The following is a 6,000-nucleotide window of genomic DNA, read 5'->3' as shown; positions in this document are numbered from 1 at the left end:
ACATGTGCAAAAGATCTCCAAACAGCTCAGAAAGTCTCTTATTTGGCCTCATTTCCAATATGCACTGGAGAGAAGCTCCAAATTTAGGACATGTGAGAACTTCACAGGTACGAGAGGATGTGCTGTTCCTTTCCCCCTTGCTCCTCCCCTTTCTGCTGAGGGCCATGGAAGCAACGACGTGCAGCTTTAAGCCAGAGAGAAAACACTCCTGCATAAATAGTTATATACATTCCCAGCAAATAAGCCTTATTTATTCCTGGGCATCTGCAAATCCCTCACCACAGACTGGGGGAAAGCTGATATTTGAACTCTTCCACGTCACTGTGTCAGAAAAAGAACACAGAATATTTATAACTGACGGGCATTGGCTGGGGTCACAAGCTGCTGAGAAGCAAAATAAAGATAAATCATGGCTCAAGATTTAGTATGGGTGGATGGACTTCCAAACTGGAGACCCAGTTAAAAAGCCCAGCTCAGCCACACAAGTGCTGGTGAACGCTGAGCGAGGGGCTGTCTCCCCCTTGCCCCCGAATAACTTTTCTTGTGGGGTGGTTGGGATAATAACCCCACCAGAAGGAAGAGAAGAGAAATGTGAGTCGAGGAGGAAGAGAAATATGATCTCAAGCTCCTCTGAGAGTCAGCAACTGCTGCTGAAGATGGATGGTTTCTTCGGTCAGTGTCCAGGGCGTGGGCAGCTGGGTGTCAGGTCAGGCACCAGGACCCAGGCAACCAGTGCAGTATACAGGCCCATTCCAAATCGTAGCGAGGCAGGCCAGAGATCAAGGTGGGAACAGAAGCGCAAGGCAGGCCAATCCAGATAGAACAGCGCAGTCAACGCCGGTCAGGAGTTGAAGCCGGAGAGACAGGCCAAGGAGACGCGGATCAACAGACAACAAGCTAAGTTCCTCTTTGGAGTGGCAGCCTTTCCACTGCTTATCCTGACTGCCATCAGCCTATTCCTGGCAGGACCAGAAGCTGCATGTCTTCTCAGGCCAATTCAGGGGCATCTCTTGTCTTAGAGACCCCTATTCTACAGAGCCCGGAGTGTTGATCGCTGCCCATGAAAAACTTAGAATTCAGTTTCATCACCAGGCTGGGAGAAAATTCCAGAGGTGCCCACAGCTGGAAAGTGAAGGGTTAATTCTCCTTTCCCATGTGCTGTAATACTCCCCAGCTCCACCCCACATATATTCAATGTTGAAGCCATTAAGTGTGAGTTCCCCCCTCCCTTTGAATTGATTGGGGCTGCTCAAGGTCAAGGTGGAAATTAATGGAAGAATCTGTTTCAATGGAGACGATTTGGATGAGAAATTAACTGGTTGGCTTTGCCTTCTGAGAAATTTAAATCAATCTGCTTAGTATTTCCAAGTTTGAATATATTGTGAGGCATATTAGCATGCAGAAGAGCCTGTGAGCCTCAGCAGTTCGACTCTCCAGGGGTGTCACAGCAAACTCCGAGGCAGTGATGGCGAGCCCTTTAGAGAATGAGTGCCCAAACAGCAACCCGAAACCCACTTATGTATCACAAAGTGCCACCTCTGCAATAAAACCTGAAGACTGAGCTTTCAGTTTAGGAAAAACTTTCCCATTGAAAAGTGGGCGATTTTGAAAAAGCCTTCCTTGAGTAGGTTTTTCTGCACCGCTCAGCATCTCTGCCCATGCTAAACACGTTCCAACCATCAGAACCATGCCAGGACACCTCGTTTCTCTAACCCTAACCCTACCCTGGGGCACTCCCCTAACCCTAATGTAGGGCTCAAGTTCCATTGAAAACAATGCGATTTTGTAAAAGCCCTCCTCGAGTAGCGTTTTCTGCACTGCTCATCATCTCTTCCCATGCTAAACACATTCCAACCAACAAAACCATGCCAGGACACCTCGTTTCTCTAACCCTAACCCTACCCTGGTTCACACCCCCAACCCTAATATAGGGGTAAAGCTCCATTGAAAACAATGCGATTTTGAAAAAGCCTTCCTCGAGTAGCGTTTTCTGCACCGCTCAGCATCTCTGCCCATGCTAAACACGTTCCAACCATCAGAACCATGCCAGGACACCTCGTTTCTCTAACCCTAACCCTACCCTGGGGCACTCCCCTAACCCTAATAGAGGGGTCAAGTTCCATTGAAAACAATGCGATTTTGAAAAAGCCTTCCTCGAGTAGCGTTTTCTGCACCGCTCATCATCTCTTCCCATGCTAAACACATTCCAACCATCAAAACCATGCCAGGACACCTCGTTTCTCTAACCCTAACCCTACCCTGGTTCACACCCCCAACCCTAATGTAGGGGTAAAGCTCCATTGAAAACCATGCGATTTTGAAAAAGCCCTCCTTGAGCAGCTTTTTCTGCACCGCTCATCATCTCTTCCCATGCTAAACACATTCCAACCATCAAAACCATGCCAGGACACCTCGTTTCTCTAACCCTAACCCTACGCTGGTTCACTCCCCTAACCCTAATAGAGGGGTCAAGTTCCATGGAAAAGAGGGCGATTTTGAAAAAGCCCTCCTCGAGTAGCTTTTTCTGCGCAGCTCATTCTTTCTGCCCCTTTTAAACACATTCCAACCATCAGAACCGTGCCAGGATGCCTCGTTTCTCTAACCCTAACCCTACCCTGGGGCACTCCCCTAACCCTAATAGAGGGGTCAAGTTCCATGGAAAAGAGGGCAGTTTTGAAAAAGCCCTCCTTGAGTAGCTTTTTCTGCACGGCTCACCATCTCTGCCTCGTTTTTCCAGCCCTCACCCAGTGATGTTGACCTTTTTGTTACCATGTGCCCAGACTGCAACCCAAAATCCACCTATTTATTGCAAAGTGCCAACTCAGCAAGAAAACCTGACAACAGCCAGTCCAAGCAAATACACACACACACGCACACATATCCTTGACAGCGCACTGACTGTCCATGTGAAAGCTCAGCTGATTCGTGGCTAATGTGACTTGGCTTGTGATGTCCTCGCCTGGCGCCACTACTCCTTTTTAAGCCTGCGCATGGCCCCTACGTGCGCTGCTATCCGATGCTCGGCTGCTGCGGCGACTTGGCTCACATGCCTCCAGAGAGGGCTCTGCGCGCCTGCTGTGGCACACGTGACATAAATTCGCCACCACTGTCCTAGGGCGACTTTTGACTGGTCCTTGACTCTCAGCCTGTCCTTCCTCCCAGGGTCGTCCTGAAAGAGGGAAAAGGGGCGCGACATCAACCCATCAGGAAAGGTGGAATTCTGCGGACAGGTCAACAGAACAGGCATCTCATGCGAATCTTGTTACATGCATGACTTCAAGCTTTCTGCAGGCTCTCACAACCAAGGGCTTGGAGACCCATTAGGGAGAGGCGGCAGTCCATTCAGTGAAAGAACTGAGATAAGAAAACTGGTGAAAGTATGTAAGTTTGAGCCATTGATTTTACCTGAATAAATTCAGGCTTACAAACATAAATACGTTGCACTATGACTCCCCAATGAACAGAAGTGATGCCAAGAAAAAGCATGTTTTGACCATGGTGGTCTTCAGTCCAGCATGCAAAGGAACTCGGAGGCATCCAGACATATAAGCAACAGAATAGAACTGAACAACTTCACACGCCACACTTCAAAGAGCTAAATCGCGGTGCTCCTGCTGTAATTAAGAAGAAATGTTTTCTTCATTCCAAATACATTCCAGAATATTTATTCAGCTTGCTGAGTTTTAAAATATACCCGGGAAATTCACCTAATCCAGGCACTACACCATGAATCAGGATGAATGCCTACTTATGGAATGACCAGGGCATGAGATGAGCTCCCCCTGGGACACAGGGACCGAAAATCTTTGGAAAACTGACGAAATGTTGGAAAACCTCTTAAGAGCAACATTGCAATGACAGGTGGAACCCAAGGAAAAGGGGTAGTTGGGTCAAAATGCCAGCATGTCTTGGATTTGAACTTCTAGCTGCTGGTAAGCATTTCAACCTGGAGAAAACATTCTCCGCTAAATGTGAATAGATTCCATTTGCCTCTATTGCATTTCTCCATGTACGCCTCTTAAAAAAAACTATGTAATTCCAGAAGTTGACAACATTCCTCATAGAAGAGGTGCTCCAGGCCTTTGATATACTATTGCATCCATTGTGTGTGTGTGTGTGTGTGTGTGTGTGTGTGTGTGTGTGTGTGAGAGAGAGAGAGAGAGAGAGAGAGAGAGAGAGAGAGAGAGAGAGAGAGAGAGAGAGAGAGAGAGAGAGGGGTCACTAAACTGCAGATGTTTTAAGGTGTAGCAACGCTGTATTTCAGTGCATAAATTGCCATGAGAGGCCCAACAGATCTGGATGACAATTTCAAGGTTAAGCAGAAAGGGAGATGGTGTGCATTGCAGAGAAAAGGCACCTCCAACAGAGTGCGACAGGCAGGGTACCAAGGTATCCTATGGTTTCCTAGGAGATAAACCAAATTCAGCAGATCTCTGTCTTTAAGGTCCAAACCTGAAGTCAGGTAGGAGAAAACTAGAGCAGGAAAATCGCAAAACCCTATTAAACTCCACGGAGAAGAGGATCACGTCCAACCGATGTGGTTGTTAGAGTTCAAGAGAGAATAAAGTGCACCACTTCGTTTGTTCATAAAGCTTGAATGGGAAGGGGGAACCTCTGGATCTCCCAGATCATTGCAATCCATAAATATCGCCTTTTCCCCTCCAAGCCAAACAAAGTGAACGTCTCAGAGATATTGCTAAATTAAATGGTCTGTACAAGTTATAAACAGACAAGCAAAGAATAGCTTTGCTATGATGCAGAACGGTTCTTGAACAGAAAATTGATGGAACCATCTTCTCAAAGCTCTTGGTCTGATCCCACACCAGAAGAGGTCAAGAACGAATCCTAAAAGGCAGACCCTTGAATGTCAAAACCTTTTTATTCTTATTCGTACTATTTACAACAATCTCAAAAAGAATACACACTCACAAAATATTGACAGCTTAGGAACATGGTGGCAGGGAAGAGAAATTAACCAGGAGGGGGAGAGAAACAACCAACACAAAGTCATAATAGGAACATTCCTTGAGGAATTTGTGCTATGTAACCTCCTGGAAAAGAAAAGGAACAAGAAGAAACAAAACCACCCCGATACTTTAAATTTGCATGTTAGGAAGACCACCATTTCCTTATAGATTCATACTAACCAGCAACTTCCCTTTTTCTCTTTTTTCTTTTTGCATAGCTGTGTATTGAGCAGATCAAGCCAAGCTAGTCCGTTCACACACACACACCGGTTCTGGAGTGGGGAAAAACTGAGCTACACTGTGCAGACTTTGCCTCCCAAACCTGGCGTAGATGATATTTAAAACCAAAATCACGATTGGGAGCGAGAAGGATGGCTGCTTTGAGCACTCGCTCTTGCGGGCTGGAATTCATCAGAATCAGAAACAGCGTGAAGCAGAATGGGAGGGGAATGGGGAGGATGGGCTATGCGGAGACACTGAGAAGCAGAGGGGCTTCTCTCAAGGCCGGATTCTCCAGGGGACAGGCAGTTCCTGGGAAAACCAAGACATCTAGCTGGCAGGAGGGGACCCACAGCAGGGGAGTTTCTCAGACTCAGACAAGGCAGCCCTGGCTCTTGACCCCATGGTGTGGCGTCAGCAGAGGAGGGTGGCCGAATTAGAGGACCGGGGCTTGGAGAAGAGGCATGCTCACTTTCAGAAAACCCCTTCCTGAAGGGATGGGGCCGAGGCATGCTCCTAAGGAGAGTTCCTGGAGGTGAATACCAGATCGAGTTCCACAAACCGCTCTGTGCTTGCTCAGAGATTCGTTCCGGGTGCTTTTGTGCTTTTGGGTCAATAACGAACGCTCTGCAAGGAAAACGCTCTGCGGTTTTGGAATGATCAAAGGCTCCTGACAATTATGGGAATAGTTGGGATCCGAACTGTGCCTCCTCCTGTCTAGGTTTCGGAGGGATGCCCTGCATGGTCCCCACTGACAGATCCTGATTCCAGGGTGCTCAGTCTCTGCTGAAGGCGGGCCCCTGGCAGGTGCTCA

Source organism: Varanus komodoensis, unplaced genomic scaffold (genome assembly GCF_004798865.1).
Source record: "Varanus komodoensis strain SLA01 unplaced genomic scaffold, ASM479886v1 scaffold48, whole genome shotgun sequence".
NCBI classification, from domain to species: domain Eukaryota; kingdom Metazoa; phylum Chordata; class Lepidosauria; order Squamata; family Varanidae; genus Varanus; species Varanus komodoensis.
The sequence above is the reverse complement of the archived record's forward strand: the minus strand, read 5'-3'. Positions refer to the sequence as shown.